Source organism: Falco rusticolus, chromosome 15 (genome assembly GCF_015220075.1).
Source record: "Falco rusticolus isolate bFalRus1 chromosome 15, bFalRus1.pri, whole genome shotgun sequence".
Classification (NCBI taxonomy): Eukaryota; Metazoa; Chordata; class Aves; order Falconiformes; family Falconidae; genus Falco; species Falco rusticolus.
The window spans coordinates 15,019,920-15,046,356 of NC_051201.1; the positions used below are offsets into that span (position 1 = coordinate 15,019,920).

The window sequence follows — 26,437 nt, forward strand, 5'->3', positions numbered from 1 at the left end:
AAAAAGATGGCGTATTATGAAGGTAGATTTACAAAGGTCATAATGGTAACTTTGTTAACAAATTGCGTAGGGTATTTCAAGACTAAATAATAGTATGAAAGGTGACACTGATTGTCTTGAAAATGAAGTGGGTACTGAGGGTAACTGGAGAAGAGGTTAAGGAAAAAAAAACCCCAAACAAAACACTAGTAAGTAGAGACCAGGCATTCATTAATTCATTATGTGTTCAGATGCTTTACTCAGGGTTCAGGAACAGTTGTGCTCACCCTGAAGCTACTGAAAAGAAAAGCCAGAGATTGTGCTAGAGTAACATTTTGGATAGGCTAGTACAGTAGAAGAGTGAGCATCCGTTGTAATGGGAAAAAAGGCTGCTAGAGAAGATGTGAGAACTCAGTTTGAAATAATATCTATTCACCCCAATTTTTTGTAGTACATGGTGACATATTTCTTACTGAAGAGAGAAATCTTTTTAAAATGGTTCACTCATCCATAATTAAAAGAGAATTTCACTATTAAAAAGAGGTTATTTCAAATATTTTAAAATAGTTTGTGCTTTATATAGTTGTCAAAAAATGTAATGCATTGTGGATGCCTAGGCCAATTGATCATGAGATTTAGGTATAGTTTCCAGTTTTGTCTTGACCACATCACTTGATCTGTCCCTGTTTCCAATCTGTAATGAGAATTAGTACTTCCTTTCTCCAGCCTTTTATTTGCTTTGATTTGTTTTTTCACACTCAGTCTTCATCTTAGAACTGTGTAAATGAGTTTGGATCTCAGTGTTAGCTGAACTATTAATAGAAAAAAAAAATGGTACTCACATCTCAGAGTTTTAAGCTTCTTTAATAGCAGTGGAAATTTTAGCATAAGATAAAAATATAATATTACAAATGTTTGTATTCCTTTGGGAAAAAATATGAGTGTTTAATCACAAAACCAATTACCTTATTGTACCTATGAACAGAATGGCGTATTGAGGAATGACAGATGATCTTGTTCTTAGGTCTTGCAAAGTAATTGTACAGACGTTCACAACCAGCAGTTGGCTCTACTAGTCAAAGCAATGCTTACACATACTGAAGACTTGTCTGCAGGAAATATGTAAAATATTGTTGTAAAATATGTTATATTAAAAAATAGTTATTTCTAGCACACACAGGCCATACTTGGAGGGCAGCTACGCTGGCAGACCTCTGACTCTGTATCTGTGCTCTGTTTCCTACAAATAGACTATAATTGGCATGACTGCAAGATGTTAACATTTATGTCTCTTTGCCATCCTATCATTATGACACATTGATCATTTGGAATGTGTGAGAGGCATGTATGATTTAAAGGTGTATGAGATTTGTTCATGCTACTTATTCCTTTTGGGCTCTCTGAACATGTTAATAAGTGCACTAGTAATATTAAATATGGTTAAAAATAAGGACATTCTTTGAAATTTTGCTGAAAGCTACTCAGAAGGTTTCTAATTTTAAGAACGGAACATTGATGTATTAGAGGACCAATGTAAAAATTGACCCTACCCAGTTAATTCTGCTGTTACAGGACAATTTACATGTTGGATTAGCCAGTTTCACTACTCATAGAGTTTATAAATGTCCATGAAAATGCACAAGTTCTTAAACTTTTTTTATTAACCAAAGATAATAAAACCTGATTTAACCTGTGATGATCATTCAGCTGTGAGTGGACAAACAAACACCAATGTGCTAGGATAATCTTGTTACTTGCTGAATAGGCAACATTCTTTGTGGTTTGCATGTGATTAAAGATGAAGCTTCTAGACTGAATGTTATTTAAAGCATGCACAGTATCTTTAATAATACTATTACTTTTTAACAGAATTTAAAGTATCTGTATGAACTGTGGTCTTGCTGCTACATCTACATGTAGGTCTTGCCAAGACATAATCCATTATATCTTCAACTGGAGTAAATTTTGATTCTGTCTCAGTTCCTGTTCTCACACACACACCTGGAGAACTCATAATTTAACAAGAAAAAAACCCACTGATATAATTATTGGAAAATCATCTTTTGATCTTTTTTGTCTGTAATGGCTCTGTTGAGGAAAAAGAAGTGACTAATCAAAGTAAAAGGCTGTTTAAGAATGAAGCAATACAAAAGCTCATCAACAATAGAATTCAGTGATAGACCCAGAGGCAATTTCTAAGCTATTAGAACTGCCTGTGGAGACTGCCAAGCTGCAGCAGCTAGGAAAGTATCTTTCACAGTTTGATGTGAAGCCCTGTGTTTTTCTGGCCTCTCTTCTCATTTTAAGGAGATATTGCATAGTTATTGAAGGCAATAGACAGTTTACTGTGAAATTTTAAGTAAATATATGTATATTGTAACAACACTGACAATCAAGTAGTAATGCTACTATAGTGTGTTCATTTCTCTATGCTAATTTTGAGTAGGTGTTTGAATTTTTATTAATTTTATATGGAAGTAAGACAGGTGAAAAAAGGCCAAGATAGAAAAAATGCTTATTGCATATCAGGTTGTTATTATGATTTGAAATACTTGCAGACAGAAAAAATATTAAAAAAAAACCAACAACAACTCCCAAAACAAACCCTAAAACAAAAACTGGAAAAACCTCAACTTGAAGCACTAACCTGAGACTGTACAATGATGATGATGAAGACAAAACTAACACACTTTATTTATTTTGAAGGAAGAATTCTAATTCCTTTTATTCAGTGAAGCAAACTGAGATTCATATTTTTCTTATGCATTCTAAAAATATCAGTTATATTTACATGCACTAAACATCCATGTTTAGAACAGCTACTTTTTTTTTTTTTTAGCAGTACACAAAGTAATCAGATTTGTGGCATACTGTACTAAATGTGATACAGATACAAAAAGAAAATACAGTCTTTGCATTATCCTTAGTGAAATTCTTCCAGGCTCATTTTGGGAAGATATTACAAGTGAGTTTAATAAGCTATAGAAGGGCATTAATGTGAAATGAAATATATATTCAGTAACAATGGCATATACATTAGCTACATGTATAACTTTGTGTTGTACAAGAGCTCTCTGCAAAGTACAGACTTCTATACCCCTCCTTTTTGTTGCTGTACCTTGGCATGCCTGCAAAATGCTGTCTGAATATAAGTAGGATAGAATGTGGCCCAAGAGAATTAAAGTCTTGAACTGCGTGGTATAAACAGTGGTTAGAATAAGAAATTACATGTGACAACATAATTTAACAGCAAGGTTAACCTGTGAATAATTTGTTTTACCTGGATGATATAAGGTAATGTCAAATATTTTGATGCAGCACTTAAAGAAGGAGAGCTCCAAGCAAAAACAACAAATAATGCCACAATCAAAGTCATAAAGCTCACCAGGTTATCTGTTTTAACTGCAAACCAGAATAATGCATGGTTGAATAACAGCATGTGTTTGGCATTTTCATTAGCTAACTTTTTAAACCTGAAATGAAAACAAAAATGTACATTCAGTTTTACATAAAATGGTTTTTAACCTGAGTAGAAGTTTCATGTCAAATGTTCAAGTGCTGATTTTTAAACATAAGCTTCATGAACATTTTCACTCAAAATACTGTGCAAGCACCGTTTACTGAGCAGGCATGTTGGTTACGAACTTACGAAGAATTAGCTTAGATTGCCACATTTTTGTAAGGGAAGTACTAAGTTCTGAACAGAATCTGGCAGGTCAGGTGTTCTTACTACTGTGCTCCCTTATGATGAAGATATTTGCATTAGTATGTGCTGCTTGGGGAATTTTCTGAAGGACACTCTTTGTTTCCAGCTAAACCAAACCAGTTTGGGAGGCATTCTTCTTGGGCATACTTGATCTTTTCTCTTTTTACCGAATGCAAATGCACATGTGGAAGACCAATATTTAATGTGGTAATAAACCTGTTGTTTGCTAAGTCTGGCAGACAGGTGGGTAAACTTCAGTACACACATTGAAAGATAAATTCTGTGCAAGCATGGAAATCAAAGCTGAAGTTTGTTCAAATGTAGGAAAGATAATTATGTAACTTATTTCTGTCTCTGTATACAAATTCAACAAGAGGTTAGCCAGGGACCTCTGGAGAGGGTAAGTTTCATAAGAATGATCCTGTCTTGCTGAAATTGTTACAGGCCTCTATAAATTTCACTTACACAGACAGAAGTGCATGTGATATCTTCACTGTATTTGGATAGGATCCACAGTTCTTGAAGGGGCAAATAGTGTACAAATTTGAGATTTTTACAAGTATAAAGGACTACAACTGAATATAATAATGCAGTTTAGGGTCTTTTTCTTATTTCTGAGAATCAAATTTCTGCATGGATGTGAAACTACCCTGTGTAACATATCTGTCAGATAATGAGAGCACCTCTGATCTGCACAGCATACCTTGGCTGTATTGATATCTCACTGTTTAGAATCCTGTTAGGTCAGCATGTTTTAATTAGCCTAATGATCTCTGGTTACCAGTTTAAACTACAGTACTTTCTCTACTCCGTTATGCTGGGTTCTGGACAAACCTTCTTACTATGCTTTTTTAGATAGCTTCCCTGAGGATACACACAGCAATACCTGTTGCTTTAAGAACTCACTAATGAGAGTCACTGAACCTTATCTTTTTAAAAGGGTTCTAGAGATTGCTTAAAATTCAAAGGTAAAAGTATGTACTATGTTTAAGAACTGGCACAGTGAGATTTGATTTAATGATGTTTGTTGAATTCTTTTGAGGGTCTGTAGTGAAACCAGCAGCATTCCTGTGGTTGCTCGTTTTCTAAATATAAAAAGCTCCAGGATCTTTGCTGTTTGTGGCATGGTATCTTTGATGGAAAAATTCTTTTATCACTCAATCAAGGTTTCATCAAAGTCAGTGGAGATAACAGCCTACAGCATCCACAGCTGAATTTAAAGGCACCTATCTAAATAAGAGCAAAAATGAAACAAAGAAAGTTCAGTTGTCTGTCTTACTGGTTGATAGTTCTCTTTTTTGTCATGAGTGTGAATTACACTGAGACCTTGCACAGAGGAGGCTATATGAGACAGCAGTGGTGATCTGCTGATTTTTGTTCTTGCTAGTTCTTGCATAGTTCTCAGAAGAAAACCTGCAACACAGTGGAAACACAAGGTACTAATTCCATGTGTCATTAAAACTCCTGTGTGTGAACCTCAACTGATAATTTAGTAAAGGTACTGCATCATGCAGGTGATTTGAACTGAAACTTTGCAATCTGTGTACAGTGACAGTTCTCGGATGATTTGTGCTGTAAAATTGTGCCTGAATGTCCCAAGAACGCAGAGCTCTATATATTCTTCCAGCCTCCGCTTTACTTTTTCTTATCAGCTGAGTTCTGCTTTCAGTTTAGAGCAAACTGAGTCTATGGGCTTATCTCTCTTACTTTAAAAAGATTTAATCCTTTGAAGGCTACAAGAAAGTAGTCCCTATATTTCCTGAGCAGAGCAACAACAATTTTATCTAGGTTTGGCATAGTAGTAGAAATTTTGGACAGCCTTCTGACTTCCACTTTCAACAAACACCTGTTTTAGGAGTCTAGCTTAGGACATCTTTAAAAGCCTGTTTGAGGGAGTAGCTACCAGTATTTGAAATGGTTGCCTTTAGGTTATCTCAGGTCAGTTGAAAACTCTGGCCACACTTGCTATTTCTGTACCTACTTTCTCCTCAGGTCCTCCCTGAAGGTTTTGGCATAGAAAAATATTACTAATACATTTTTTGTGTTCAGAATCTCCTGTCAAGTTTCGGTACTCATGATGCATTAGTAACAAAATAACGCAAGGCCCTCTTTTGCAAAATTGCAAAATCTCTCTTAAGATTATTTTGTGTCCTTTCATTAGTGATGCATTATTAATATTGAAGTATGACAAAACATACATGAAAAACAAGGAAAGTGCTTTAATTGGTACTGGCAGAAGGGGAAAGAAGCTTGAAGAATAGCTACACATCTAATCAAGCATATGCCCTTCAAAAAAACCCTGGGTTCTCTGGGGAGCTGGTTGAATGTGAGAAAGTATCTTTGAATTTTCTAAATTCTTGCATTGCTGGATACTCTCTGTTAAGTGCTACAGCAGCGAATTTCCAGTCACTTCAATTTGCCATTCCTGCTAACCTGGCCTATTTCTGGATCTTTGCTAGCTGTAGGACTCTGGGTGAACAGTAGTGGTTGACATGTACGTCTGTAATCACACTCTGCACAGATAAAGAGACTTGGCTACATTCAGCAAAAAATGGTTTTACCAAAGCCTGAACGCAGCACTTTATACAAAAACCACATAATAATTGACAGCTTGCCATGCTGGATGTGCTTGCTATTTAAGATACTTCGTTCTACAGTTCTCAGCTTCTGATAAGCCTTTATAAAAGAATCTGCAAAATTGGAGTTTAAGAATAAAATACAAAAACATACACTATGAATCTCTGTAGGTCAAAAAAAAGGGTAATTCAAATCGCTTAAAATATCTTGAAAGAATAGTATGTCAACTTAAAAAGAAAAACCCAGAAATAATAGCTGTGATAGCAACTGCAATTAGCAGAAAAGGAAAAACAAGGGCTATTTTGGCAAGAATAAAGAATTGAAACTGCTGCAAAAAATTCCCAGCATGAAATGGAAGGCTTACATCCAGTTCATCCATATTATTAGAAAAAAAGCTTCATTAGTCTGCCAGTGGGAGTTGTATCAAAGAAACTCATTGAAGTCTGTAAGATCTGTGGATAAATGGAAAGAGCAGAATCATATGGTAGTCTTTGTCTTTTACTGCAGTTAGAGTTTATGTAGTAATGTATACAATAGCTTTAAACTTGCCTAAGGTTAAAATATAGGAGTAGCAAACAACTTTATTACAGCTTGTACAACATCAGCATTTATAAAGCAGCTTTTACAAGTAACACTGTTGAAAGTAAAATAAATTTCTTAAAGTCTTTCTGTTGTTTTCCTAAGTAAAGCAAAAAAACCCCAAAATAAATGCATGAGAGTCAGGATATCAAGGATTTGATGATTTCATAGCAAAGCCTACTACCTCCACTCAACTCTGTGACTTGTACATGAAAAATAGCAACTTAAAGCAGATTATAGGTGGTGTTACAGATTTAGGTTACACAGAACAGCAGTTTTACTTAAAGACCTTGTCAGAGGTTTTTGACATTTTATGAAGATTAACTGATTAAGGGGCTTTTATAGGTAGTACTTTTTGTAATAAAATAGAAAACCTGATGTAAAAGACCGAGATTCGTATAATCTGCTTCACATACTTATAATGCAGGTGTCTGCACCCAAGCCTTTTACAAACAGTGGAGCTAACTACACACTTCTAGAGGACTGTTCATCTGACACGATTCATGCATTTTATCTCAGGACAGGACAAATCTCACTTGAGTTGCTGGTTTTCCCCTTCAGTTGTTAAGGAAATAAAGATAAATATTAAATAACTATTCCCCACTAACTGTAAAGAACAAAGTAGTTGCTTTACCTTGTAAAATAAATTATCAGGTAACACAGTGTCCTGGTTTCAGTTGCGTTAGAGTTAATTTTCTTTTCAGTAGCCAGTACAATGCTGTGTTTAGTGGATTTAGTATGAGGATACTGTTGATAGTGCACTGATGGTTTTACTTGTAATGTTTATACCAAGTCAAGGACTTTTCAGTTTGTTAGGTCCTTCCAGCGAGAAGGCCGGAGGGACACAAGAAACTGGGAGGAAATACCTCCAGGACAGCTGACCTGAACTAGCCAAAGGGATATTCCATACCATAGAACATCATGCTGAGTATATAAACTAGAGGAGTTGGCTGGGGCCAGGCGATCGCTGCTTGGAGGCTGGCTGGGCATCGGTCAGCAGGTAGTGAGCAATTGTATTGTGCATCGTTCGGGTGGCCATTTTTTCTGTTTGTATTTTATTTCTCTTTCCCTTTCTCCTTTTCATTACAATTGTTGTTATTATTTTATTTCAATTACTAAATTGTTCTTATCTCAACCCACATGTTCTACCTTTTTCACAATTCTCCAAGGGAGAGGGGGAGTGAATGAGCGACTTCTGTGTGTTGTGGTTTAACCCCAGCTGGCAAATAAGCACCATGAAGGAGCCTTTAATATTGCCTTTGTAAAGAATAAAAGAATAAACCCTTTAATGATGCTTAGTATGATCATAGTCACTCTGCTGATTCCATAGACAAAAGTATGTTATAGGGTTATATAGATACTTTCTAGCACAACAGTTTTTGTTATCCAAAATGTTGTAGTTCTCCTTTAAAAACACAGGAACAGAACCATGATTTAAATCTTCACTGATCTTCACTCATACAATGATAGACAGGAGTGGACAAAGACAGGACAGCTGAAATAGATGGCACCTCTTCTACACTGCTTTATCTTTCTTCTCCCCCACCCCCCCACCCCCCCCTTCTTTTTTTCTTTTTATTTTAAATTGGAAAATGGGTCTGAGGAAGACTGGTGTTGTATAAAGCAGTTTTAGGACATCTCCTGTAGTAAATCCTTCTGCTTCATAGAGAAAAGGCTTTGGAACTACAGGCTTTATGCAAGGCTCTCTTGTATCACACAGATGCCACCTTTACTGTATTGAGTTATAAAACTTTTGTAACAATTTTATTGGTGTATTAGTTAAGTACTGTCTATAAGTTTTTATAGTGTTTAGTTTCACTGTCTGAAAATTGCATTTTGACCCTTCATACTCCCTTCTTCTTCTAACACGTCACTTTCTATTTGATATAACTTTCAATTTTCCTTTTTTTAATGCTTTCAGACTTTTGTTTTAGGTTTCTGGATAGCTTGGAAAATTGTAGCTGCACTAAACAGAATTACGTTTTTTCACAGGCAGTATAAAGTTAAGTTACAGAGTATGATTTTCTTGAGTTTTTCAAGGTATGTCTGAGGTCCATATTATTGTAACCAGATTCAGGTGACTGTGATGTGCTTCTTGTTGGTACATCTCTTCCTCTAGAAATAATATATTTAAAGTTCCTGTACCCTCTATGCATCTGTCAATTCCTTGGATTGGAAGGGACCTTTAAAGGCCATCTAGTCCAACCCTGCTGCAATGAGCAGGGACATCTTCAACTAGATCAAGTTGCTCAGAGCCCTGTCCAGCCTGACCTTGAATGTTTCCAGGGGTGGGGCATCTACTACCTCTCTGGGCAACCTGTTCCAGTGTTTCACTGCCTCACTGTAAAAAAATTCTTCCTCATATTTACTCTGAATCTACACACTTTTAGTTTAAAGCCATTACACCTTGTCCTATTGTGATGGGCCCTACTAAAATGTCTGTCCCTGTCTTTCTTCTAAGGCCCTTTAAGTACTGAAAGGCTGCAGTGAGGTCTGCTTGGAGCCTTCACTTCTCCAGGCTGAACAACCCCAACTCTCTCAGCTTTTCCTCATAAGAGAGAGGTGTTCCATCCCTCTGATCATTTTTCTGGCCCTCCTCTGGACCTGCTCCAGCAGGTCCATGTCTGTCTCCAGAGATGGATGCAGTAGTCCAGGTGGGATCTCACCAGAGCAGAGTAGAGGGGTAGAATCATGTCCCTGAACCTGCTGGCCATGTTTTTTTTGATGGGACCAGGATATGATATACATATCTTGAGTTAAGAGTTTTGCATGGTTAAAGCTCTAGGTGTTTTCTAAAACCCACACTTGATCAATTTAAGATATTTACAGTTAAGATAGAAGTCAGAATTGTCACTTTGATTCTTTGGGAAAAGGGGTAAAAATGTTGCAAAGTACATGAAATATTTCTTAAAATTAGTGGTTTAGAATTCTCAGTTTGATTAGTGTAGCGGCTATAGTAACACCAGTGGTTATTGTGAAATGAGGTTGACAAAGACAATAGAAGAGGGATGTGCAATTACTGAGATAAGATGAATAAAAAGGTAATCTGCAGGAGGATTTGAGAACAGGATTATATGTCATAATTCTCTAATAGTCAATATATTATAAATATGCTAAATCTGAGCTTTATGGCTTATATACTTCACATGTATCTACAACTATCCCTCTAAGAATCAGAAATGAACTAGAATATTATTGATATACTTGTGCATATACCTCTGAGTGTTGCTTTACCTAGGAAGTCAGCCACCAGTTGCTGAAGGCTGAAGAGCCCATCGTCAGCGCACAAAAGGAGTATTACAAAACACAGTGAAACCTAGAGATGGAATCTTAAGAACACATTGAGGGAGTAGAAGTAATTTAAGACATGAAATATGTTTAATGTGCTGTGTACCTTCTGAGCAAGGGCATTACTACTTAATCCTTACTTGGTTTTCATTCCTCATAGGTACAGAGCATATGGGAATGGAGAGTATAATTGTTTTTTAATTAGTGACATTAACGTAAACTTGGCCTAAATAAAATTGGAGTAAGAACATCAAAACTTAGTTCCTATACAGGGGAATATCTAGCTTGATGTTTAACAGCAACATACAAAAGGGGAAGATTCACATTAAACAAAATTATTCCTGTGTAGATATGTCTCATGCATGATGTCTGAGTGACTTTTTATTAAATTAATGAATGAGAGAAGACTTATTATGTGTTTATAAAGAGGAACGACTTGAGACTGCATAAACAATCTGGACCTTTTTAAAAGAACTGGCATTCAAACAGTCAGCAACACACATTGGGCATAAATCCAAGAGGGACTGTAAACATTCTTAATGCACATGTAAAAATTTCGGTGGGTCTCAGTCCTTTTTTTAGAGAGTGATCAACAGAATAAAACTATTGATAAAGGTATAAAACAACAACAAAAAAATTCCAATAATTCTAGAGAGCAATTGCCATTAAAACTAATCTTTTATTTAAATAGCCTGGAAATGCCCCCACCATTTCTGAGTTCAGCTGCTGATTTCTTTTGACAATGTGCTTAACAGCAACCAAGATGTTCCAGATTTTCTAAGTCTAAAAGCCTAGTGAGATCCCCAAGTGTTAACTGTTTTACCTGCACTTTGTCTATACACTGTTCCTTTTTTCTTTTCTTTCTTTCAATGATTTTCTCTACTAAAAAACTTTTTGAAGAGGAAAAGGAAACAATCTGCATCTTTAGCTTGTAAATCTTTCAAAAGTTTACTAAGTTTTGTTTTTTAAAAAATACATTCTCTAATGTAATGCCTTTTTCTCATTTCAAAGTTAAAGCAGGGATATTTATCTGAAACAAAGAATAACTCAGTCTGATACTGTGCACCTTAGTTTTGAAAGAAAGGAGGAGAACTCTTGTTTTTCCTCTTTGTGAACAAGCTGGTTTATAGGAGCTGCAATACAAATTTCTTTGTAAGACTAGACATAGTCATTTTTGTGCTAGCATCAGCCAATATTGAGCATGTTTTAGCACAATAACCAGACAAAAGAATCTTTGTGTTAGTTATTTCACAGGAACGTTTTATCAAATGTGCTTAGTTGTATGTTGGATCCTTGCTTTTGCGAAATGCTGCTGTATGGCAAATATTCCTTCCAGTTTCATAGCAGTTATTGAATGACTAATGAATTGTGACAAATTAGATGTACTTACTAAGAATGATGAGTAGTTTTTAGGTCTGCATACAAAGCTGTATTGATATTCTATTTTTCCCTTTTCATCCTTGACAAAGCAAATTGTCAATAGGAAGAAATGCAAAACCCGGATTTTGCACCATGAAAAAGTAGTTGTAAATCCATACACCTCAGTCTTTTTTCTTTTTTTTTTTTTTTTTTCTGAATCGAACTAGGAGGGCAGAATTTTTATAGATTAAAAAGTGATTTGTCATCTGTGAAATGAACCTTCAAGCTATAAAGAAAATAACTATGTGATGGTGTAATAGAGATCTGCAAAGAAGAGAATGAAATAGAGATGATGGGTAGGAATTAGGTGGTCAGTGTCTAATACGGTAACTGGGATGCCAAAGATGAAGCCAACTGAGCCAAGGGTAATGGTTCTTCATACCATATGCAGTAAATCTGTACAGCTTACTGTGGTTACTTTACATGGTTTCAAAAGTAGACTGGACAAGTTCATGAGGAGGAAACCTTTGAGGATTACTAAATATTCAGAAATTACAATTAGTTCAGGAATTTCATGACATGACATTTAAAGAGTTAAACTCAGTCCCACTGTCTGTGTCATTAATGGAAATGTTAAAATAATACTGGTCCCAGCTAAAGACTTGTAGGGCTTTTTTGCCATAGGAAATTTGAAGTAGATGAAGTTAAAGTATGGTTCTGCATGCCCATTGGGGCTGTAGGAGTTTGAGTCCAGGAGTGTGGGGGACAGGAGGAATCGGGTCAAGTTAGTACACTAGTTCAAAAGAAAACAGCGAAGACAATTAGCTTAAGCCTTTGCTTAAATTGTTCTGGAATGTTCATTGGGCAGAACCCACATAGATGATGCAACTATTAACTATTTGCTGTTATTTGGAGACCTTCATTTACATTGTGGATACAAGATAGTTAGTTAGCTTGCAAAAATAAAAAGTTTCTTTTTATGTGATGATTCGCAATTATTTACTTTTCAAAACAGTTGGGCACTTAGATATTTATACATCAGGTAATATTTTTTTATAGCCACTCCTTGTATTTCCTGAAAGGCACTTGCTCTTAACAAACAACCAACAGGTTCCCAGTCTTTAATGCTTCTAAGAAAACTCAAAATCAAAAGAAAGAAATGTAAAGGCATGCAAGTTGGTCTTTTTTTTAGATGAGACTGACAGAATTCATAAGCTCTGTTTATCTCAATAGATGGTAAGTGTGAATTTAAAAATTATGTTTTAGTGTCAACATTATCTTGCTACTGATCTTCATAGCGGATTTGCCACAAAAATATCTCTCTCCCCTTGAAAACATAGTCACTTTATATTTACTTGTTTTTACTTCTTTTCTACCCTCAATGCACCTACAATAATCTTTAGATGTATTGCTCATTTTCTGTTCTATTTCTAAAAAGCAAGCAGTGTCCTTCTGATACTTATTTACATATATTGTTTGAATAATTATTACTATTTTGTAAAAATTCATATATACATTTTATACTACAGTATTCATAAGTGGAAGAAAAAAACCCTCTATTTTACCTCCTGTAGTTGATGCATTACCAACAGTATTGGTTTTTTTCCTTTAAGGGACTCTTTTATGTATTGTTAAAAAATATGCTTTCCAACATGTGCGTTAGCCACTGGGAGGGGATCATCCAACAATAAATATCTTTGTTGCCATAAACAACAGGCACAAAGATGATCCTTTGTTTCTGATCACCAGAAAGAAAGTTAGAGACCTCTTTCATCCATTTAAGAGAGAACTACATAAATTAGAAGACAGGCACCTAGACAAAACACAGGATTATAGAAGTTAGCTCTGCATTCATAATTACAATTGTTTCATAATTACATTGATTATAAGACTTTTGCTAATCGGATAAGGATTTACTTACCTAATATAGTTTTAGCTTTCCATGGAGCAAAAACATCAAATCACACACAAATTCTGTGAAGCTTGATTCTGTGACTGTCTTTTCTGAATTAGTGTTGCAGTTGCTGCCTTTCACACATTATTCACTCACAAAGGTAGGCGTAACCTGAACCTTCAGAGAATTTGTAGCAAATTTAGGCCTCTATTTCATCTGTTTTGTTATTTCAGGTATCACAGTCCAAGTCACTGAAATGTTTTTTTTTAACTAAACAAGCCATATGTCTTCACTACAATAAATTCTGAAAAAAAGGAGTGTGGCTGTATAAAACCACTAAAGGACTATCCTAACTAAGGGGGAGGAAAAAGGTAGTATGGAATTTTGTGTACAGTAGTAACTTGTGCTTAAAATTACTTCAGATCCTTCTACAAAATGGCTAAGTTGCTAAGCAAACTCCTATGTATTTACTAAAATTCTGCATGTTGTTGGTCTGTTTCAGCTGAATTGCATGAGTTTTTTAGTTTTCTAAGTGGGTAAGTCAGTGCTTTTCTGAGATGACCACCAGGTGGTAAAAAGGGCAGAAACAAATTGGGTAGAAAGGTTCTTCATGCTTTCAGCTGCCCCCCAGATTTAACATTTTTCTGGCTACAGTATAGCATTTGATCCCAAATCTTTCTGAAGAATTTAATCCTGTCTTTCCCAAATCTGAAATAAGAATTGCAGTTATCAACAGTTTAACCACAATGTACACCTGAAGAAATTAGTGTATGAGCTTCAATGGGTAGCCAAGAGGAGCATAAATTTATAAAAACGTCTGTTTAAATATATCCTTCTTACAGCTACTTTTCTAACCAAGGAAGAGAAAAAGACCTTTCTCAGAACAGGTCAGGTCAGTGAATAACTGATCTATTATAAGCTGGCATAGAGATGTTTCCACTTGTGAAGTTTGGAAGTGGGTCATTCTCATTCCAAGATTTTTGAAAGAGGAGAATGAAATCTTAAGGGGAACAAAGTGACTGTGTAACAGGGTGCTCTGACTGCATCATCTTTGTGACTGATCACATTATCATTTGCTCTGATTATTAGGAACAACTATATGATTTGAAATGCATACCTCTGGAGTAGCTGAATTAGCTTAATCAGTTATAGTATAATTTTCTACCATAATTTTTTTCATCTGCATTTTGAATCCCTAAATGCAGATCACATTAAAAAAGAAATTATGACTAATTTCAAAACATTTGAGAATGCTCATTCTTACATGTATGATCAGAAAAAAAAAAAAGGACATAACTCAGTAATTAAATCACCATTTGGAAATAACTGACTTAAACACTCAGTAACAGATGCTTAGCAGTTATAATATAGTACAGCTTCATTCACTTCGGTCTACCCCTGCTGAGACACTGGCCCTTGTTAATGGACTATAAATGACTCGCACACAGTAACCACACTGAGATGGCAGAAGACAATACAATAATTCTCCTGAGTCTGCTGATGAGAGTTTCTTATTATAAAGACGTTCAGTGAACCTCTTCATATTTCATTGTTTTACCATCTTGATTTCTTAATCTGATAGGATGTAATGTAGCTTTTCTGACAAGCGTATAAGAAAAATATTAAAAGAAGGTAAAACTTGTAGCTCTTTATATGCAGTATTAACTCCAAAAGACATATATACCAAATAGTTTATTTGATTTTTTTTTTTAGAGACAAACCCACAAAACCAAGGAAAATATATCACAAAGATGATGTGTGCTTAGAACATATGCATACACACAAAAGGCATGTTGAATCCTTAGGCCTAGTAAGATGGCAAGATCTCTGACAAACTAGAGTCAGTTCTGTCTGAAATTGACTTTGGTGAAATTGAACATGTGCTGCTGTGCAGAATTTTTTAGAAACTTAAGTGTATAAAAGAAAACCTGGGATACAAAGTGAGTGACTATGTTTAAAGCCTTTTCTTCTGAGTAACAGTTCTTCGGGTTAATTGTGTTAATAAACTTGCTATAGTAAGATTGCTCCTACAATACAGTTTTGGGGTTTCTCCACCTAAAAAGATATAAGCATTTTACAATCTAGTCTTTCTTTTTTATTCTTTCTCCCTTTTTCTTAAATGACAGCATAATTTCTTACATTTTAGTATGAATTGTAATACTTACTTCAGTCGTATCTCCATGAGGAAGAGTAGGGCGATAAATAGCATTGCAACACTTGACTTCAGGAGAGCTAACTTTGGCCTCTTCAAGGACCTACTTGGAGGAATCCCTTGGGTTAGGGCTCTGGAAGATAGAGGGTGGTCTAAGAGAGGTGGCTAACATTCAAGCATCACTTCCTCCAAACTCAAGATCGGTTTATCCCTGTGAGTAAGAAATCAAACAAAAGGGACAGGACACCTGTGTGGATGAGAAGGCACTTCTGTCAAAACTCAAATAGAAGAAGGAAGTTTACGGGATGTGGAAAAAGGGACAGGCCTTTTGGGAAGAAATAAGGATGTGGTCAGAGCATGCAGAGAGGTGATGAGGAAGGCTAAGGTCTATTTGGAATTAAATCTGGCAAGGGATGTCAAGGACAAGAAGAAGGGCTTCTCAAGTACATCAGTAGGAAAAGAGCGACTAGGGAAAATGTGGGCCTCCTGCAGAATGAGGTGGGTGCCCTGGTGATGAAGGACACAGAAAAGGCAGAGTTACTGAATGCCGCCTTTGCTTCAGACTTCACTGCCAAGGACGGCCCTCTGGTTTCGCAGACCCTCAAGGCAAAAGAGGAAGCCTGGAGAAAGGAAGATTTTCCTTGGTCGAGGAGGATCGTGTTAAAGAGCACTTAAGCAAACCTGACACCCACAAATCCACGGGGCCTTATGTGATACGCTCCCGAGTGCTGAGGAAGCTGGTAGCTGTTATTGCCAAGCCATTCTCCATCATCTTTGAAAGGTCATGGAGGACAGAAGAGGTGTGTGAGGACTGGAAGAAAGCCAACATCACTCCAGTCTTCAAAAAGGGCAAGGAGGATGACCCAGGAAACTACAGGCCAGTGAGCCCCACCTCCATCCCTAGGAAGGTGGCAGAACAGCTCATCTTGGAGGTCACTTCTAAGCATGAGGAGGAAAAGAATGTTATCAGGAACAGTTAATATGGATTCCCCGAGGTGAAACCATGCCTGACCAATCTGATAGCCTTCTATGATGGAATAAGAAAGTTTGCTGATGATACAAAACTGGGAGGAGTGACTAACACACCAGAAGGCTGTGCTGCCATTCAGTGAGATCTTTGGCAGAAAGGAACCGAATGAAGTTCAACAAAGGCAAGTGTAAGGTCCTACACCTGGGGAGGAACAACCCCATGCACTAGTACAGGTTGGGGCTGACCTGTTGGAATGCAGCTCTGTGGAGAAGGACCTGGGAGTTCTGGTGAGCAGCAAGTTGCCCATGGGCCAGCAGTGTGCCCTGGTGGCCAAGAAGGCCAATGGTACCCTGGGGTGTGTTAGGAGGAGTGGGGCCAGCAGGTCGAGGGAGGTGATCCTCCCCCTCTACTCTGCCCTGGTGAAGCCGCATCTGGAGTGTCATGTCCAGTGCTGGGCTCCCCAGTTCAAGAGACGGGGAGCTACTGGAGAGGGGCCAGCAGAGGCTGTGAAGGTGATCAGGGGACTGGAGCATCTCCCGTATGAGGAAAGGCTGAGAGAGCTGGGGCTGTTTAGCCTGGGGAGGAGAAGATGAGAGATCTTAGCAATGTCTACAAATACCTTAAGGGCGAGTGTCAAGAGGACGGGGCCAGGCTCCTTTCAGTAGTGCCCAGCGACAGGGCAAGGGGCAACGGGCACAACCTGAAGTTTGTGGAACAGAAGTTCCTTCTGAATATGAGGAAAAACTTCACCTTACTCCAGGCTGCATACATTGGCTGCATAATTGTATTGGAAAGTGAAGAGTTCAGTGTTTCTCATTTTTCATTATCTGGATAGAATCCCATGCATTTTTATTAATTGTGGCATCTGTGCCACAAACAGTACTTCCAACAAGACTGAGTTGCTCGTTATCGATCAACGTTTCAAGATTGATGCTTGATAGGGAAATTAGAGTAAATTTAGAAAACTGCATGAAAAGTGATTTGGAGAGTAAGGGAATAATTTATGAGAAAAGATTAAGCAAGTTAAATATGCATGTCCTAGTTGAAACACCTGTGTTGTTCTGTAGACTGTTAAAAGTCTACAGATTTAACAGATATAAACATCAAGGAGAGTGTGACTGTAATTATCAAGGCTCTGTCAGTCATCTGACTAGAATAAGGAAATTAAGTGTGTTTTTTCAAGTGTTGTCTGAAAATCAGAGGAAAATAAATGATACAAAAAATTAAAACTTTGGGCCAGCACATGTAACCTTTAGCATGCTCTGAGATCAGTCATGAAATGATAATGTCTGAAGATTCTTGGCAATTTGAGACTGTTATGACATATCATTATCTATCATGGTTTTTAAGACAGAATTTTGATTTTAAAATGGTTGGAATTACAATTATAATTAGTGTAAGTGCTTGGAAAACTTAAATTGGATGTGAATCAAGTACTAGATAACATATGCTAGGAAAAATCATGCATTGGGAAAGCATTAGCATAAATTACTAAGGTGTTTTAGGGGGGGTGTTGGTTTTTTTACTCTAGGAGTAAAATTGTAAAAAAGCCCCCAGTGATTTAGAAAACTAAATTCAGAGGAATGGAACTGTGAAGAGAAATCTATAGTACCTGAATCTCCGCTATTGGCTTTTCACATAGTAGGAGATTATTTCTAGCTGATGCAGAGGACTTTTGTTCCTCTGGGATGAAGCAAAAAGAAATACAACTCTCTTGAGATAATTTCTGGTATTTTGTTCTCTTTGATTCTTATTAGGAGAGAGAACTCAGAAGAGGAACATGTAGAGATCCTTCCAGAAAAATTGTAGAAACTACAATAATTCATATTGTCTCTGTGAACTCCTGATATTGGAAAGTAAACCACAATTACAATTGTGTTTGCAACTTCGAAATAATAATTTTCTATACCTTAGGTGGTGGTTGTAAAAATTATTTCCTAGTAGTACTTTGAAGTCAATTTGATGTATGTTAAAATCTCATTCTTTATTTGCATACGCTTATCAGTTTCTGAAATTGTTGCTTGTTGAAATTCAGTTGTGAATTTAGCCATCTTCATCTTTAATCAAGCTGTAAAAATCTTGTTAAAACATTTCCTTAATACTAAAATACCTGACAAAAAATTAACAGAAGCAGTGCTTACTTATAACATGAGTGTTATAAAGTAGAAATGTTACAAACCATTTGCCACACTTTAAAAAGTGATATTTGTTACCTCTTTTTACGTTTATTTTTTCAAGCATATATGCTTCCACATTCCCTACTGAATATTCATTTATTCTTGTGACTTCTATTACATGTTATTTCTTATTACAGTATTCTGTTGCTCACTAAGAACATTACTCAACGTTCCCTTTCTCATATACGTTGTTGTATGCTAGCAGATGAACATGGGAAGAAAGCTTTGAAAAAAAAGTCTGTTTAACTGAAGAGCTCTATTTTAATCACTGCTTGATTAGGAGTATATATATATAATCTATATAGAGATATATATGATATATTAGAAAGAGATATTTATGCTTTAAAAACATAAAAAAGGACATAGAAAAAGAACTTCTGAAATATGAAGTGATTCTTTGCACATTAAGTTCTTCTTTGTGTTCCAGAAATTTCTTAGAATTTTATCCTGCATCTTATTCTTAACTGAAGGGGTTGTCTAGATATTTGATGTGACTGGCTACAGTGCCTTTTATGACCCAGTTGAGTTTGTTGTATGTTATTGACATCATCTTTGTTGTTGCCCTAGAGAACAGCTGACATGGGATTAATTGCTTTGACAGATATGTGAGCATTTAATAAATAGTCTGGTAAATAATCATATTCAAATCATATGATACAGCCTGCCTTTTAATACTGTGCAAAGTTTTAAGCCATGGAACAGGATTCCTTTGATTTAGCTGATGCAGTCACTGTGGATCAAGTGGAAGCTTTAAAAGTGCTGCAAAGCACATGTAAATGCTTAGGTGGGCAAAAGAGTATTTGATTAACAACACATATTAGTGCCTCCTTTCTTAGTAAAAAATAAAGATTATATACTCATATTAAATAACAGAAGTTCCATTCTACTGCAAAAAGCTTTATAAACTATAAATAAATAAAATATGTTCTTTAAATGAAAAAATATAAGCATTGGAGTATAGCTTAATTTCTTCAGAAAATTTTTTTTTTGCTCCTACATAAAACTTTTGCAGTGATGTGAAGCTGAAGAATTATTTTCCTCTGACTATTGTACCCAAGATCTGGCCGCATCTTTTCTTCAAATTATCTACTCCAAATTGGATGTGAGGTGGATGAAAGTGGAAATCTCTTGGTTCACTCCTTACAGAATTGTCCCTAGTTGCCATTGCTGAGTATTAAACATTGTTCACTTTAGTATGAAAAAGCCATCTATTTCTTGGAAAGACATTTTTATTTAGATTCTTTCAGATGTTGTAGGGAGGAATAGATCCATGAAAGGACTGGGGAGGAGAGCAGTCACTGAACTCTGGGAAATGCAGGTACTGAAATTTTGTTCCTGGCAGAGGAGGCATGCCATGGGTTTGCCTTTTCCTGCTCATTAATCAATTACAGTGGCTGATGTTACCAAGCAGCTAAGTCATGATTGATGCCCACATTCTCTTTGTAAGACAACACCAAGCAGTTTTCCCTATGAATGATCCATATATTTTTGTGTGGTGTTTTTACCTGTTTGTAAGCTGGTGCTAAGCACAATCATTCTTCTGAAACATATTATGTCCAGTCATTAGGAGCAAATTTGCTATTTTTCCTTGGTGAAATAGACGTATACAAAAGCATTCATTTTCTAGTAGAAATACTGAAGTGAAGTTTAGAGAAGGGTTCCTGTGGCACCTTATACAGATAGTGGCATAGGAGTTATTCTTGATTCAATTATTATTACTATGTATACCGAATGTTTGATAGTAACTTCAATAAAAATGCTAAATGTCTTTTATAAAAGAATCACATGAAAACTTACAGAAGTACAGTAATTATTATATTAATTTTTAATAAATTCAGGGGAAACTTTTTAGAAGTTACATGCAGTATAATGTTTTACTAGGCTTTTATTTTTCTAGCTTTTTGAGTTATAGTTCTTTGAACTTGAGCACTTCAAATCAGTATTAATTCATCAAAGAAATGGAATGTTAACCCTATACTTAGTTGCCTACTACTGCTGATCTCTGTAGCTTGTAATGCTTAAGTGCCTTTGAAGAGCTGGACATCAGATACTGTAGCAATGTAAGAAAGACCCTTTTTAGGATTAAAAAAAAAAAAAGTACTGCTAGAGCCTTTGTGAAAACTGTGCTTTAACATTAAAGGTTACTTTTCATTCCCATTGTTTGGTCACACATAAAATACAGACATTCTGCATGACTGAAGTCCTCACTGGTCCTCAATCTGCCTGTTAAAGAATCATATTATGTGTTTTTAGAAATCTTCCTTAGATTTGGACTAAAACACCAATTTTCATTCATGGCTTCCATATCATAACACAAAAAAAGACTTTTGTAATCTACAATGAGATGTCACTTTATGGAAAATGTGGAGAAATAGATTTTTTATTTTTTTTTTGTTCAGGGCAATCCCAGGCTTCTCTCTTTACATACACCTTCCACAAGACCAGGTTGCTCAAAGCCCCATCCAGCCTGGCCTTGAACGCTTCAAGGGATGGGGCACCCACAACTTCTCTGAGCAACCTCTTCCAGTGTCTCACCACCCTCAGAGTGAAGGATTTCTTCCTAATAACTAATCTAAATCTACCCTTTTTCAGTTTAAAGCCATTTCCCCTTGTTCTATCACTACATGACCTTCTAAGAAGTCCATCTCCAGCTCTGTTGTTGGCCCCCTTTAGGTACTGGCAGGCTGCTGTAAGGTCTCCCCAGAGCCTTCTCTTCTCCAGGCTGAACAACCCCAACTTCCTCAGCCTGTTTTCACAGAAGAGCTGCTCCAGCCCTCTGATCATCATCGTGGCTGCCTCTGGGCTCGCTCCAACAGACCCATGTCCTTCTTATGTTGGGGGCCCCAGAGCTGAACATAGTACTCCAGGTGGGGTCTCATGAGATGATGTAGAGACAAAGATACTCTCAGCATCTGTTTTCCACCATTTCATGTAGACTTAAGGAAACGCTCAGGTTAACTGAGTTGGAGATTGAACAGGAGGGCCTTTGCATCAATTTGAATGCATTGGGGGTTTTCATATTTATTTAGTTTTGGTGGTATGATGTGGTGTAAAGCAGGCAGGCTGAGAGATGGACCATTTCTTTGTGGAGGACAAGCAATTTGCTTTCATATAGCTGAGGAAACTGGAGAATACTCAATCTTCTGTAGTCTCTGTATTGTGGTCTCAGTCCATACATGAGAGCAGATGGGCATGTGGATAAGAGAAACTTCCGTAGAGCAAATGTTTCTGTATTTAGTGGTTTGAGGTTATATTAAGTGGTCAGATTCTAGGACCATGAAAATACGGAACATTAACTCAATTTTCACGTGAGGTTCAGTTTCCTATAACAATTCTGCAAATACATCTGTGGAAAAATGAAGGGTAATTATTAAGAAGTGAACAGACACTGGAGGACATGTTGGGACAACATTTCCCATTGTGCTGTTATTTATTCATCACAAGTGTGATATATTCATCTGTGTTGTTTGTCTTGCTATTGCTTGAGCAAACCCTCAATTGTAGCTGAGGATAATATTAATCTACAAGAAAAAAACCCCTGATGTATATTAATATTCATTCCTAGGCCATATAGTTTACCTTTCCAAAAATAGACTGTATTTTGAAGGTTTAAAATACCTTATTTTATGTGGTACTGAGGTATATCATGAGAATATTAGTTACATTTTTCATGAATATGAAGTAGATTTTTCAGGTATTAAAGCAGAAAATGTAATGCTAACTAAACATGTTACGTTATCCACCAAAAGTCTTGTTCTTTGACTTGTTCCATATGACTTTGCCCAAAGAAGCCTTTTTCAGGCCCAACACTTGCAAGCTGTACTTTCCAAAAGTGTTGAAATTTGTAAATAAACAAGTAAATTTCCCTAATTTAACAAGTGAAATATTTAATGGAATTTTTTCCAGTCCCAAAAATTCGTAAGACGCTTGTATAAGAAACTGCTTAAGTAACAAAATTCACCCTCTTGCTCTGTCAATCAGTTTATTTGAAGAAATCTTTAGCAGTAACATACAGAGCACATTCTCACAGAACAATACCTCATGAAACAAATTTATTATGCAAAATGACTCCTCTAGCAAATTATTAAAACAAAGCATTAATTGAGAATTTGTTTCATGAGGACAGTCTTAATTTTTGAATGTAGACCACAGGGGAATAGGATGAAATCATAGGTTTTTTCAACCCCTAGAGTGAAGCCAGAGTGTTAACATTAAGTTGAAAAGAATGTGAGCTTCTAGCACAAGAAACTGGAGTTTTATGGGGTTGTTAATACCAATTGTAATACTCATTTCTTTTTCACAAAGCTTTGGACTGGATACTATAAACTTCTGAGCATTCTGACCCCACCCTATGGTGAACATGAATTTAAGGTTATAAATACATTTTACAGTATTCTTAAGTATTCATGCTGATCATGAGCAGAACATTTGGATGGGATTCAATTTGAAAACATTTGCAGTTTTTGCTGGTTTTTGGTTGGGACTGTACGCTAATTTGGCTGGAGACACATGCAGTTTGACGAATTTTGAGAATAATATTTCACAACTTTTTTCATTTTATGGGTGAAGACTATATCTCGCATAATGTTTAAGGTGGGATGTAGCAAATCTCTATTTTTGCTTTTATGTTTGTTTCTCCGTTTTTCTGTATATCTACACAACTCTACTTTGATTTTATTATCTGAGAATCACGTATGAAGTTAAACAATGGGAACAGCACAAAACTTTCTGCAGCTAAGAGCTATGTCTATAACCTTTCATCATTAAATGTGAAAGTCAAGAATATGTAGCAGATGAGAACAGCCTTGCATTGTCCATTGGATTAACAGCCAACCCAAGGGAAAAGAGGAGATACCGTTATGTACTCACCAAGATCATTTTATAGTTTTTGGACTGACCTTACAAAAGTTAACTGTAGAAAATTATGTGTTCTGAAGCTTATAAAGATTTTTTGACACTTTTAGACAGAGATTACCATGCATTTTTTAGAAGCATGCGAGACAACCCGAATACACCACTTCCTAATAAATCGTAAGTTAAGGTCACACTCATGGGCTAGGAATGAAGCCCTTCTTTCCAGTGAATGCTGTCTGCTCTGTTTCTGAGCCAAAGGAGACTGCCCTTGAAGAAAACTGGCATTTGCTATACATAACCAGTATCCTCCTCATACTGCTACAGGGCATGCACAGAGTATTAGGACATAAGTTCACATTACCTTTCAACAACGCTGAAACATCATATTCTGTGAGTTTAACTCAGCTCAGGTTGGGGTTAAATATTATCTTGACAACATACTGACCCAGTTAAAAAAGCAAACTGAAGAAAGACTATTCCATAATAATGTAGCTAATGAAATTTCAACTGTCCTGTATGTTTCTGCATTTCATTTTTCAGTTACAAACAGATGTGACTGACTTTGTTTTGATGTGGATAGGAATAATTGTTTTTAAACTGAGTTTATATTTCTGAAGCAAGGAGCTTTTATTTAATTGTCTCTGCCTCATGTGGTGCTGAATTAGTCATTATGCCAATATTCCATTTCCACAGTTTCTTATCCCTGTTCAGACTTTTCTTTGGAGCAAAAATTGGAACAGTTTCTAATTAGCTTTTACAATTTTCAAGTAATGTTTTAAACATGGTGGCAAACTCCCTGGGATTTTTCCCGTCATGACAGAATGTTATCATTGGAGATAAACATGGAAAATGTTCCAACTGGGTATATGCATGTGTGTGTATATGTTACATCTGCGTATCTTGTGTATATGTTACATCTGTGTATCTTTGCGTGTATTGGGGAATTAGAAATTACAATGATGGGAAAATTCTCAGAGGGCCAATAAATAAGGCCAGCTGCAAAACAATACATTTATTAGATTAATTTTCAGTAACAATACACATTGCCAATGGTTAGTTCTTAGTCACTGTCAATCATTATCAACACACGTTCAAGGTATTCTTAACAATCTTGTGAACTAGCTGAGCATAAAAAAACCTCGATACTGTGTGGTTACCACTGATGGCTATAGTCCTTGATGGTCTTGGTCACAGAAATCACGGTGATCAGAGTTGAGAGCTCTTCAACAAGGAAAGCTGGAACTGAATAAGGCTTTTTTTCCCTGCAGCCTTTCCTCTGTCCTTAGTATTTTCTGCTTCTCACACCATCCTGTCATAGTTCTTTTTATTTTAGGGTCCTGGAATTCTGACTTTTGCCAGGCATGTTTCTTGCTTATTTTGCAGGATTACAGTGGTTTTATGAGACACTTTCTGCTTTTTCAACTGACTGGGTAATTTTAGTTTCCTTGGACATCTTTCCTGCCTTGTCTATATCCTTTGCCTTTCATGCATATTTTGTTGCTTGCAGATGTTTTTCTCATTTGTGCAGCTGTACCACAAATCTCTGTATGCCCCTTTGAGGTATGTATATACATACATACATATAAATATATATACACTTAGTGGTGTTACAAAAATGCTTTTTGCTTTGTTTTGTTATTCATATTGTTAAAATGTTACAAAATCCTTATGTACTCATAGTGGTAAGGCTGGTTTAGTGTTCTAGGTTTAGGTCTAGGTTTAAGACAAACAAATATTAATTGTATCTTGGCCAGCTTCTGCTCTAGGGATGCGTCAGGCCTCTGCTTGGCTGCAAAAGTCTATCATCAAATTTGTTTTCTCCCTGCTTAGAATATGCCATTATCACACTGATAAAAATTAGGAAAAGCATGTAAAGGGGTATAAAGGGTGTGCTTTCCCTTTGAATTTTGTTTTTCAGTACAATTATTTTTTTCTTTACTGAAATATAATATACTTCACATTATCATCACAGTTTTCTTGAGAACTTGCCCGTTATAGTGTCCAACTGAGGCTAGAGGAGCTTAAATTTAGGAACTTTTAATCTGAGAGAATTTAGTCTGTCTGCATGGTTAATATTTCCAGTGACATTCTCTGATGTTATCGAACCAATGCCTCATTGGTCAGATAAAAATGAAAAAAATTTCTGCAAAGTCTGCCTTTTGTGTCTCCTGTGTTTTGTTAATCTTTTTATTTTGTATTTGATATTTACTTGACACAAAAAAATGTTACTCTTTTTTCATCTTGCTGCTCAGAATGTTCTTATTTCTTGTCTCTGTTGTCTTTGTGTTGCTACACCCACATCATGCCCTAAAACATCACCTCAGTCTCTGAATTATGTACACTTCAATTGGAATCATTGGGACTTTCTCCCAGCAGTGCTTTAGAATTAAGCCCTGAGTCTTTTTCTTTGGGTTACATTACCTCATTTTTTTATGTGGATTTCTTTGCTTGATTTTTCTGCTCAAGGTCTTCAGACCGTAAGTAGAGTCAGCTTGTGTCAAAACAGTATTTTAACAGCTAAGGCGTGTATGCACATAGTTATGTGGGTGTGTACATATGTGTCTACATATGCACACAGGTAGTTCATATCTCTACAGCGTATATCTACATGTACACACACACGTATTTACAAACACTGTGAAAATCCTACAGTTTCCTACTTGGTTCCCAGTGTTTCTTTGTCACTATAATTCTATTGTATCAAGTGCCATCTCTTTTTCCTCTACAGAGTTTTAGATCACCTGCATATTTGATCAAGGCACAATGCAGCTCTTTCCAATCTTCATAAATATTAATGATGTTAATTAAATATTAAATCAAATAGTAAATCGTAATTAAAATTAAAATATTAAATATTTATTGAAGGAGATCTAGTGTTGGTGATTCTGAGAGCAGATATCCA

General features: G+C 36.2%; 1 long non-coding RNA gene across 1 annotated transcript in view; it reads right to left on the minus strand.

Annotated features, from left to right (window-relative positions):
* Positions 1 to 824: 824 nt before the first annotated feature.
* Positions 825 to 26,437, minus strand: part of LOC119157972 — a 36,551-nt gene continuing 10,938 nt past the window's right edge. Inside the window, exons 3-4 of the long non-coding RNA XR_005107726.1 lie at positions 7,991 to 8,098; positions 825 to 6,714 (exon numbers count right to left, since the gene is read on the minus strand). This is a non-coding gene — a long non-coding RNA (uncharacterized LOC119157972). The remainder of the gene's footprint in view (positions 6,715 to 7,990; positions 8,099 to 26,437) is intronic.